Source organism: Trichechus manatus, unplaced genomic scaffold (genome assembly GCF_000243295.1).
Source record: "Trichechus manatus latirostris isolate Lorelei unplaced genomic scaffold, TriManLat1.0 scaffold00049, whole genome shotgun sequence".
Lineage (NCBI taxonomy): Eukaryota > Metazoa > Chordata > Mammalia > Sirenia > Trichechidae > Trichechus > Trichechus manatus.
This window is the reverse complement of record NW_004443985.1, coordinates 17,413,784-17,426,715: the sequence shown is the minus strand read 5'-3', so window position 1 is coordinate 17,426,715 and position 12,932 is coordinate 17,413,784. Positions and strand designations below refer to the sequence as shown.

The 12,932-nt window shown below is 38.5% G+C and overlaps 1 protein-coding gene across 1 annotated transcript in view; it reads right to left on the bottom strand.

Annotated features, from left to right (window-relative positions):
* Nucleotides 1-12,932, bottom strand: part of LOC101347675 (uncharacterized) — a 365,155-nt gene that overhangs the window by 114,464 nt on the left and 237,759 nt on the right. The window lies entirely within an intron of this gene.

The window sequence follows — 12,932 nt, the reverse complement described above, 5'->3', positions numbered from 1 at the left end:
GTTGTTAACCAGTGTCATAAAACAATATGTGTACTACTGTTTCATGAGAAACTATTTGTTCTGTAAGCCTTCACCTGAAGTACAATAAAAAAAAAAAAAATTGGTCTGAAAGGGGTTGGAAACAAAAATTAAGTGAATAACTGACAATTCACTAGAGATGGTCTGAGAAGCTCTGCACCAAGAAATCTTGGTTCTTGGAAGATGGGTTGTCCTCAGAAAGTCAGGTAGCTGAGAAAAATCTCTAAGTACAAATTGGCCTCGTGCCACCTATGGTCAGTAGGCAACCAATTGTTTGCTTTCAAAGGAAGGCCCACTCAGGATGACAATGAGGTAGAATTTCAGTGAAGCTTCTGATCTTACTCTTGTCTTCATGGTTTCTTCCTTTCCCTTCTTCTCCAGTCCACGGACTTTAACTAGTCTTGGAGAACGAAAACTCACAAATATCTACCTATACTTTTTTGTCCTATCTAAGCCATCAGCATTTACACCTAAATGCCAAACAGAACTGACGCTTCAAATTCTATGATTCTATAATGACTATCATCTGGAAAAACACTTGGAGACTCATGTCTTAACACTTTAAACTGGATGTTGGGCAGGAGGAAGGTGGGAAGTATGCTTGGGGGTACACTGAAGAAAATAATTGAAACTGATAGGGAGGACATTACATGCATTTGGAAATATCCCACCACTAGCAAAGATAATAATTTCTGTGGAAGTTCAGAGGATTAATCCAAGCTGTATTACCAGGGATATTCTCATAGAAGAAGCCAACCTTGAGAAAAATAAATAAATTTAAGAAACTTGATAATTGTGTCAGAAGAGAAAGAACATTCACAGAGTATCTCAAAAGCCTGAAAAACTAGGGAAAAATGCATAATAAACCATTTATTGATATTACAATCCATGATAAGTTTAATGGCATTACATGATACATTCTTTCAATGCGTTATTCCTCACTAGCGATGTGCATAGTTCAATATATTGTGAAAAACTTCAGTAACGGGTGTTTTAACCCATTTCCATTAATCCCTGTATGAGCATCTGTGGTTTGTGTCTCTTCACTTAATGAACCTGTGCCTACAGCATTACCCAGTGGAAGTAATCAAGAAGCTTCCGATCTATCAAGCCAGCAGACAACTCCACATAGCTACATCATCTAATCCTGCTTTGGAAATTATCACCCAACCAGCTGCTTATCATTCTGCCAAAATTGGATGGCATGTCAAACTGTTAGAGTCACTTTAGGTGACCTTCCTTTAGCCTAGATCATTAATTAGAGGCAATAATTAGTCACTTAATACAGTCAGGTATTTGCCAACGTATCCAGACCTATGACCATGGTATAGATTACTAAGTGGCATGAACTAAAACATAAAGTCTGGATATTTTAAAGGTAGAAACAATGAGTTGTCTGGGTTTGGGCTTGAATATTTTGATATTAAACTAAAAAAATTAGATAGCCCTGAATACCAAGCTAAAGATTTATAGGTATATCCTATAGCAGTGGGGAGCCATTGAAGATTTCTGAGCAAGGGAGTAAGATGTTAAATGCTGTGTTTGAAAGGGAAGTAGAGTCAGAAAATAGGAAGAAAAATTAACCTTACTATTGTGACAGTTGAAATGCCATTAATCAGAAGGACCAAGTGGGAAAAATCAGAACAAAAGGCAAAAGGATTAAGAGTTCTTGAAAGGGAAGAGCTGGCTAAGCTCAGGGGCTAATTGGATGTTTCAAAGGGAGGAGGGAAAAGCAACTTTCAAGTGTTGAGCCAGGCAAAACGATGGTACAGTATTGAGAATGAGGGAATGGGGTAGAGACCTGCATCTGGGTACAAAAGGAAATGTTCAGAATTTGAAGTGTAAACCTTGGAGCATGGCACTCCATCAAATAGGGCATTCAATGAGCAGCTGAAAATTTGGGATGTGAGCTTGGGAGACAGGCCAGAGCACGTTTGAAATGCATCCATTATATATCTCTGATAAAAATGAATAGAAATTCGCACTTCATGAGGACAGCCAAGCTTTCAATGCAGTAAATACCTTTGTTCATGTAGTACTCCTACACTAGGAAAGTAACAAAAGTCTCTTGAGATATTCTTGATCTTCCCTTGAACTCATGACACTCTACAAAATCACAGTTTCAAAAAGTGTTAGCACTCTGTGGAAGAACTCTCTTAAAGGAAAAAATAAATTAGCCATTATTAAACTTTTGCTCCAGGGTTTGCAATACCTGCAGTCTGCCCAATGTGTTGCTTTGTTATAACAGCCCTAGATTTGTGAAGTGATTTATCTCAAAATTGAGTTTGTCTTTAGGGAGTTTCAAGAGATATTCCTTACTTAGCTTGGAAGCAAAGTGATACCAGACAACTTAATGTAAAAAACTAAAAATTAAAAAATATATCAAATATCAAAAACAGAAACGTGAATTTTAACATACCAGTTATATTTTTATTATCAATATAAGAACTGGAAGTTCTTGTCTCGTGCTGTTTATCAAATATTCTAATCACAGTAAAGCCCTTAACGACTTTGAATCAGGGTCATCAAATCCAAAATGAGAGGCTTAGAGTGCTCAATATTTAATGTCCTTTCCAGGCACATCAGCTTCCAAAGTGCAATTGATAAGTCTGAAATAGGATGGTTTTCAAAAGTGTGTTTAATGTCCCTTAAATACAACTGAGTTCACAGTCTACTACTGTATACAGAATTCACTATTTATGGAATTTTCCCGATGCAGGTATTTCATGCCTCACAGGAATATTCAAAAGTAATAGCAAGTACTTATATCATAATAAAAACATTCTATGGAGATATTATTTTGCAGGTTTTTTTTTTTTTTTGAGGGGGCTTAGAGTTTTTAGTTCATCTGCAGTACAACTTGGCCTGGCATGTACCCAGCTGAATAAACATCAGATCAATCACTTCATCTCCCAAGGTCTCAATACCAGCTGTTATTTCCAAAATTTGTGCTAAAACAGCGATGACCTTGGCATATCCCAGATCCAAAGTGTCCTGTCCTATTATTTCTTAGTCTTCTTTACTTGCATCAGACTTGCCAACAAAATGAGGAAATGATGTCCAAGTGGGCAGAAAACTGCTTACATTCTATAAATCCTCACTCAAGGGCAAACTAAAACCACTGTACGTCGTGCTCAAGGAAACTGAGTCTCCAGAGTTTGAGGGAAAGCTGAAATAATAAAAAAGACTGATTTCAGCGAATGTATACTTTTTTTCCTCTTGCTTTCAGGTTACTCCTGATATAATATTTTTTATAAAAGAGATGTCACAGTAAAATAGAAGTGGGATTTATATATTGATGCATTTTGCCATGGTTCAGCATTCCAGTCACATGACAAAGTGTGCTGGGGCTCATCCAGCTGTGATCACTGCCTTTCCAAGAGAGGCAAACCACTGGTTTCCCTATAGCTAATTCCATGTAGCCCAGTGTGATCCCAAATAGTTAGAGGCAGTGTGATATGACTCAGCTACATGACTTCTCAAGGACAGGAAGAGCAAAAAGATAAGAATCAAAGCAGAGAGCACATTTCCTCTTCTATTCTCCTTCACTGGCATTTTAAAGCCACCTGTTTAAAGCATTTTAATTTTACAACATCAAATTCATTGCAAATTTAATAACTCGCCAAAATAGACAATAGATAGATGTATATTGCATAGCAACTAGAAAGAATTCAGTGAAAACTGCGAAGAGGGAAGTGGTCAGCAAATTGCTCATTTTCTCTTTCTTCTTTTTGATTTCATTTTATTTGCTTTTAGTCTCCATGGGAAATATTTAGCCCCACCTGCCTTAACAGGCAGGATGATACACTTCTCCAGTCTGCCTCAAAGGGGAAGAAATCATGATTGAAGCTGACATAAAGAACCACTCTAATCAAGTAATAATCCTTGTGAATCATTTCCAGGGAAATCTGTACAGAGGTTGAGATTAAGTGCCCTAACTTATCTGTACTCCTTATGAAGCGAAAAGTCTCACTCTCAACCAGTAGATCAGTGACACTGACGTAGCTAAGAAGCCAACCTAACATTGCTTTTACTTCCTGACACATACCATTTGGTCAGGGAATTTGGACATAAGTAGACACTTGGATGAGGTTCATGAAATCATGGATAATGAGCGGATGCTTTGAATGAACATTGTTATTCAAGTATTTCATTTCAATTGCTTTAATGGTTCACACAAGAAGAAATATATTTCTCTTTAAATCTAACTCTTCCTTTGGAATATCTCTCAACTGGACCAACGACTTTCTATGGCTAAAAACAAAATTATTTTTCAGCCCTTGATTTTCATAAAGAAGGACCACATGTGTCCTTTTGCTGGCCTCTGTCCACTCCTAAGCATGCTGCCTGCCACAGCCCAAATGATTTTCTTGTGTATTGTAAACACATTGCTCAGCACCAGAAAGCATTCATGAAGTGACTACCTGTGGTCCTCAAAAAACCACAAGGAAACATTTGTCAAAGAAAAACCAATTGACAGTGAGAAACATACTAAGAAACGATACTGTCGCATGTCAAAGGTACAGATTTCTTCTTGCTCCAAATCCTACAACTAACTTTGTTCCAAAACTAACTGAAATGGTGGGAAGTTTTTTTAACTTGTGACATAAAATTTGAGGTTAGTATCTCAATTGCCTGACCCAAACCAAAAACCAAACCCGTTGCAATTCTGACTCATAGAGACCCTATAGGAAAGAGAACTGCCCCATAGGGTTTCCAAGGAGCAGCTGGTCGATTTGAACTGCCAAGCCCTTAACCACTACACCACCAGGGCTCTAAATGCCTGGTAGGCATGTTAATTGCTTAAAAGGCATGCCAAATCACTCATACAGAAAGAAAGTTGTGAGTAGCTTTCATTTCTTACCTATGATGGAGGGGGGCATTGCATTTTTTAAAAAAAGTTTAAGAAATACTCTCCCAATTAATTCTCTCTTTCTGATTTAATCTCTCTCTCCCAAATCTATACCCTCCTTTCCAGCCAATCACAACACACCCACTCCCAAGCCTTGTCTACTTTCTTCTGGTAAACAATGGCTATCTTAGAAATCCTGTGGTTTTAATTACTATCAGGCTTCATTTATCAATTATTTTTTCAGAACTAACATTCTCTCTCTGTCTCAGTATATCGGTAGCATATATCAATATAGCTTTTTTCAACTATAGGTATACATGCACACAGTACAATTTCTATACATACACAGAGTTTCATTTATCTTGTCTTTTCTGTTAGATTTCAAATTTCTGGACATTGGGGAGAAGAACTGTACTGATTATTTCATTCAATAATTTTGGACCATAAAACTGTAGCTTTATTTTCAATTTTCTTAATAATGTACTTCACAGTGATTAATATATAAGCTGGCTGGTTAGTCAAAAAATGATAATTTTCAACTAATGAAAAAAAGGGAAACATGTTTTCTAATAGTAAGTCTAAAAAGGTAAGTGTCAGAGATAGAGGGAAGGAAGTATGCGTATGCAGCAGCTAAATATAACAAATTTTAAACCCGTTTTTAAAACTATATGAAACATTTTTTTCTGATGACTAATTTGAGCTCCATATAACCTACACCAATAATTATGCCAATGAAAAATATGAGTTATTTGAAATACATATCTGGAGGAAAAGATTTGTTAGAGTTGTTCTGGGAAACATATGGTATTATTTCTTGGAAACCACATACATTAGACTTATGTTGATTTGTTTTTCAATATTTAACAGATTAACATTTGCAAAACAATATTTTCTCAATTTTCTAATGTTAAAATTTGAAAGGCAGAGTTCACATATATTCAAGAGTGTATGCATCAAAACCAAGAATGTCACTGTAAATTCTATTTACGCAAATATATTCACAAAAAGCATATAATACTATTATAAGACTAAGTACATGATACTGCTGTCAGTTTACAAGAAAAGTGACAACATTGGAAGCCCTCAATCAAGTTGATGCAATGATTCATTAACTATACAAATTTGCTGTCTGAAGAGTCTACGGTTCCCAGCAATAAGCAAATCTAATATTCCACCCTAATCAGGGTTATTCTACTCAAACTTTGTGTTACTAAAATGAGAGAAATCCAACAAACACCAATCACCCACAGGGGATGTAATGACCAATTCTGCACGGGACCACACAGGTGTGATGGAAGAAAAGCTAAACTTTATTCAAGCTTGATGCAATTGAACAAGTATTTATTGAGCTCTTAATGTGTAACAGTCATGCTGTGAGGCTTTGGAGCTACAGGGGAAAAGGCAGGCGTGGTACTTGCCTTTCATAGAGAACTATAGATGGAGAGAGAACTTACATACACACACACACACACATAACTAATTATATATGTGTGTGTACATACTAACACACACAGAGTAAACATCAGAGTAGTAGAAATTGAGCCTCTCTAATTTGACATACCATCACCCATCCATGGTGGGGTTTGTTGTACTACGTTGGCTTGCAGGTTGCAATGATGCTGGAAGCTATGCCACCAGTATTTCAAAAACCAGCAGGGTCACCTATGGTGGGCAAGGTTCAGCAGACCTTCCAGACTAAGACAGACTAGAAAGAAAGGCCTGGCTATCTACTTCCAAAAATTAGTCAATGAAAACCCTATGGATCACAGCAGAACACCACCCAATATACTGGTGGAAACCACCTAGGTTGAAAGGCACTCAGAATATCACAGTGGCCACAATAATAGATTTGAGCATACCAACGATGGGGAAGATGGCACAGAACTGAGCAATGTTTCGTTCTGTTATACATGGAGTTGCCCTGAGTCAGAGCTAACATGACGGCAGCTTACAACAACAACAACAATTTGACATACCCTTCAGAAGGTACAAACTTTTGGACCTGAATCTGGTTTTGCCATTTACTTTTTCTGTGACCTTGGACAAATTATTCAACCTCCCTTGGTCTCCACTTTCTCAACTCTACAGTGGGAATTAATTCCTATCTGTGGGAGCTTTAAAAAAGGGCTGCAAATTCTTTGTTATACCTCCCATGAAGAAGTGGGATTATATCTCCTCCACTTGAAACTGGGCAGTCTTAGGGCTACACTGACCTCTAAGGTACAGCAGAAGTGATGCTCTACACTTCTGAGTGAGGTCAGAAAAGCATACTCCTGGCCGTCTTGGACACTCCCTCTCAGAGCATCCATCCTTCTGAGAGAAGCCCAAGCCACACGGACAGGTTGTCTGTCAGTGCTCTGGTTGATGGTCCCACCGAGCCCAGCCTTCCTGTCATCTCAGCTGAGCCACCCTTCATGTGATTGGAGAAGCCACTTCAAAACAAAACAAACAAAAACCCCACTGCCACTGAGTTGATTCTGACTCATAACAATCCTATAGGACAGTGTAGAACTGCCCGTAGGGTTTCCAAGGCTGTAAGTCTTTACAGAAGCAGACTGCCACATCTTTCTCCCACGGAGCGGCTGGTGGGCTCAAACTACCGACATTTCAGTCAGAAGCGGAGAGCTTAACCACTGCCAAGACTAGGGCTCCTTCTAGAAGTATATATATTCCAGTTCCAGCTGTGTCAGCCCCAGGGTATCCACTCAGTCCCATTCATTTGATTCTTCCCAGATTAGAGCCCAGACTTGTGGAACAGAAACACCATCCCATTCTAAAAACTGTAACTGAATTCCCGATCATAAAACCTATAAGCGTAAGACAACGGCTGTTGGTTTATGCCAGTAAGTTTTAGGGCAGTTTGTAACGTAGCAATAGAAAATCAGAACAGTGCCCACAGTGCAACTGTGATGTTTTAAACATAGTAAGCACTAGGTAAAGAGAGATATTTTAATTGTCTTGTGCAGAACTCAAAATACCACATACATGGTAGCAAGATAGTCTCCTAAGAATTCAACTAATATTTACAACCGCCAGTACATTCCTGTCATAATTCTGACCTGTATTTAAGAAACCTAGGACTATGAAATATTATTTTTAAAATGTATGTTAATAGTAGAAGAATTCAAGGCACATCCTAGTGCACATCACCCTTCTGGGAGAGGTGAGGTCAGGCAGGCTGCTTTGTTATACTGGAAATTACTCAGGATAGAGATTGATACAGTATAGACAAATCCATAAAATAAATGGAGAGCAACAACAGGAATAGTTTCTGACAAACCCTTTCAAAGTCTGAGAAATGTGCAAATGAGCATTATTTGAAATTAGGCTGAGCTTCAACTTCTCAGTGATGGCAACTAAAAATTGCACGGTCTCTATTTATACTCAGGTGCATAGTTTCCACCTGGAATAAGAGGGGCGTATATGCCACATCAGCTTTTCCCTTCTGCAGAGAAGCCTCTCCATCATGCATACTACAAGGATATTGAGCATCCCTTCAAGGCTAACTGGGCATCATGCTCGTTCCCATAGGGATACTACCATAATCATCCAAAGTAAGTACATGGAATGACACCCTGATTTTGCTATTAAAAAAAAAATCTCAACCCTCATATAGCACAATTAAATGAAGGCTATTTCTAAATCTTTACTGTTATTCACTCTCAAATCTGTAATCTGGCAAAGAAGTAGGCAAGGGTATGATAATCTTAAAATACTTTTCTTTAATTTTATTTACATATAGCCAAACACAATGTTATCTAAGCAGATAAAATGCGAAAAATTGAAAATATCTTTACACAGAAATTCTTGGTGTTCCCTGAGTGGGTTATATCATGTCTTTTTAAAATTGCAAAGGGTCTTTTTCATTTTCATTATAATTTTAATAGGGATGCTGGAACAGATTTATCAATTTAGATTTTAACAAACACTAAGTACAATGATGCTTTTTTGTTTCCCCAGAAAGGGGTGTTCCTGGCTATCTTCCTTCCTAGGTTACCCATCTCTTTTCTTTTTCTTAAAAAAAATAAAAATAAAAATAAAAATAAAAAATAAATAACTGCCCATTTATGCAGATTAGAATGGCTTTGCTCTAATTCGTATCTATTAGGAGTACATCAGACTGTTTGTTACCCCAGGCACTTTGTATCCTCACCCTGGCAATCCTCAACCTGACAATATGTAAGCACAATGCGCATGCTGCCAACCCAAAGAGCTACATAATTTGGGGGACCCAGCGCAAAAAGCCAAGACTATGCCAAGCAATTTGGAAGACAGTTACCTGCCCAACCAACTGGGAGAGATCAATATTTGCGTACATTCCAAAGAACGATGATCCAACAGAATGTGGAAATTATCGAACAATATCATTAGTATCAAAACGCGCAAGTAAAATTTTGCTGAAGATAGTTAACAAATGGTTGCAGCAGTACATCGATAGGGAACTGCCAAAAATTCAAACCAGATTCAGAAGAGGACGTGGAACAAGGGATATCACTGCTGATGTCAGATGGATCTTGGCTGAAAGCAGAGAATACCAGAAAACTGTTGTTATGGATTGAATTGTGTCCCCCAAAAAATGTGTGTCAACTTGGCTAGTCTAAGATTCCCAGTATTGTGTGATTGTCCACCATTTTGTCATCCAATGTGATTTTCCTATGTGTTGTAAATTCTACCTCTATGATCTTAATGAGGTAGGATTAGTGGCAGTTATATTTATGAGGCAGGACTCAATCTACAAGATTAGATTGTGTATGAAACCAATCTCTTTTGAGATACAAAAGAGAGAAGAGAGCAGAGAGACATGAGGACCTCATACCACCAAGAAAGCAGAGCCTGGGTCCTTTGCACCTGGGGCTACCGAGCTGAAAAGCTCCTAGACCGGGGAGCGGGGGGAGGGAGATTGATGACAAGGACCTTCCCCCCAGAGCTGACAGAGAGATAAAGCCTTCCCCTGGAACTGGCATCTTGAATTTGGACTTCTAGCCTCCTAGACTGTGAGACAATAAACTTCTGTTTGTTAAAACCACCCACTTATGGCATTTCTGTTTTAGCAGCACTAGATGACTGCGACAGATATTTACCTGTGTTTCATTGACTATAGGAGCCCTGGTGGCATAGTGGTTAAGGAACTTGGCTCCTAACCAAAACGTCAGCAGTTTGAACCCACCAGCCACTCCATGGGAGAAAGATGTGGCAGCCTGCTTCTGTAAAGATTTGCAGCCTTGGAAGCCCTACAGGGTAGTTGTACTCTGTCCTATAGGGTTGCTATGAGTTGGAATTGACTTGACAGTAGGTTTTTTTGTTTGTTTGTTTTTTTTGGTTTATTGACTATACAACGGCATTCAACTGTGTGGATCATAATCAATTATAGATAACATTGCAAAGAATGGGAAATTCAGAAAACTTAATTGTACTCCTGGAGAACCTGTACATAGACCAAGAGGCAGTAATTCAAACAGAACAAGGCTACTGAGTGGTTTAAAATCAAAAAAGGTGTGTGTCAGTACTGTATCCTTTCACCATACTTATTCAATCTGTACACTGAGCAAATGATCCCAGAAGCTGGACTGTATGAAGAAGAATGCAGCACCAGGATTGGAGGAAGAATCATTAACAACATATGACATGACACAACCTTGCCTGCTGAAACTGAAGAGGACTTGAAACACTTACTGATGAAGATTAAAGACTACAGCCTTCTGTAAGGATTACACCTTAATATAAAGAAAACAAATTTTCTCACAACTGGACCAATAAGCAGCATCAAGATAAATAGAGAAAATACTGAAGTTGTCAAGGATTTCATTTTACTTGGATCCACAATCAACACCCATGGCAGCAGCAGTCAACAAATGAAACAATGTATTGCATCAGTCAAATCTGTTGCAAAAGACCCTTTTAAAGTGTTAAAAAGCAAAGACATCACTTTGAGGACTATGAAGCACCTGATCCAAGCCATGGTATTTTCTATCACCTCATATGCATGTGAAAGCTGGACAATAAATAAAGAAGATCTAAGAAAAACTGATGCTTTTGAATTATAGTGTTGGTGAAGAATATTGAATATACCATGGACTGCCAGAAGAATGAACAAATCTGTCTTGGAAAAAGCACAGCCAGAATGGTCCTTAGAAGCGAGGATGGCAAGTTCTTCCTCTTACATACTTTGGACATGTTATCAGGAGGGACCATCCTTGGAGGACATTATGTTTGGTAAAGTAGAAGGTCAGCAAAAAAGAGAGAGATCCTCAAAGAGATGGAATGACACAGCGGCTGCAACAATGAGCTCAAACACAGCAACAATTGTGAGGATGGCACAGGACCAGGCAGTGTTTCATTCTGTTGTACATAGGGTTGCTATGAGTTGGAACTGACTCCAGGGAACCTAAGAACAGCAACAATGCAAAACGAAAATGTGCCCTTGTTCAAAAATAAAGAATTTCAAGATGGTAACAGCAGAGCATTAAACCAAGTGTGGGACCCTTCTGAGAGCCCGGCCTTGTTCCTGTGCACAGGTCACAGCCCATAAAGCCTGTAAAACATTTAGAGAGCATCACATAAACAGCAGTGATCAAGTGAACAGAGAGCAAAATGTGCTGTCCTTGAAAAGTTCCAGGGTGAATCTCTGAGTAGCTCAGTGGTTTCAGAAATAAATCCTTCTTGCCAAGAAAATCCTAATCCGTGGAATCTAGAAACCTTCAAAAACTTCCCTAATGAAGATTTGAACATTTAACAAACTCCAGTAAAATCGGTTTCCACATCCACCCACTCTTCTAAAGACGCTCAAGATGCACAGAGCTTGGGCTCAGGATGAGGCCAAGTAATGACTCTTATCTCAGCAAAATGAAAACCTCAAGGGCTAAAGTACATTAGACTGCTGAGCCTCTTGCAATTTCAATATTATTTCAGGTTAAGAAGAATTCTCCACCAGAGGTAAAAGATTTAGCTGATATTCATTTACTAAAATAATCAAGATTACAATTAATAAGACCTGAAAACCTAGCATTTTAAAGCAGATATGTGAAAATATCTTTACACGAGTACTTGTACTTGTCATCTATAATCTGTCTGCACTGAAAAATGTAAGATGAAGTTTTCTTTTCGTAAGTGCTATAATTGAGAACTCCACCGTCAGTATTTCCACGGTAAGGGTTGTTTTCCACAAAAAAAAAACAAAACGAAAACCATATATTACAAGGCTTGATTGCATGCAGACTCTTCCCCAACATTCTTCCACCACCCATTTCTCTATTTTGGGATCTCCTGAGGGTCTCTCCCCAAATTTAGGAGTTTCTCTGCCTTTGCCTTACACCAGGTTTCTCACTGTGGTACTAGTGACATTTTAGAATTGATAATTTTTTGTTGCAGGGGTGGGAGGGGAGCTGACCTGGACTTTGTGGGATGTTAAGCAGCATTCCTGGCCTCTACCCACTAGATGTCAGTAGCATTTCCCTCCCCCAGCTTGGAGAATCAAAAATGTCTCTAGACTTCGCCAAATGTCCCCTGAGGGGCAAAATTGCCCCCCACTTCCATCGGGAACCATTGGACAGTCCTCTCCAAACAATGAAATGATACGGCAAGTGATACAGAGTTGGCGCTTGGTATCCAAAAAACCCTGTTTTGAGTCCCACGTCTGTCACTCCGATACTGCACGGACTGGAAAAGTCACACAACCTCTTTAAAGCTCAATTTTCTCCTCTCTAAAAAAGTTTGTAAGATTTACCTCATAGGACTGTGGTCAGGTTGAATCGGATAATGCTTGTAAAGTGCTTAGCTTAGTACCTGGCACATATTAAACATTCAATCAATGTTATTTAAAAACTGAAATAGAAATGCAAACCAATTCCAAGCGATAGAATGAGAATAAAGAACTCAGGGAACAAAGAGAGGGAGACTGATACATTTTCAAATCTAAAGACTTGTTTTCCTTCATTTGAATGCAAAATCTAGACAGTGATAATTATACTGTTTGCTCAGAATTTTAAAGAACTGATTTAAGAGACTTTAAACAACTGTTTGCTTTCTTAGCACATGTTCTACTATATTCTTTTAAAGGGGAAAG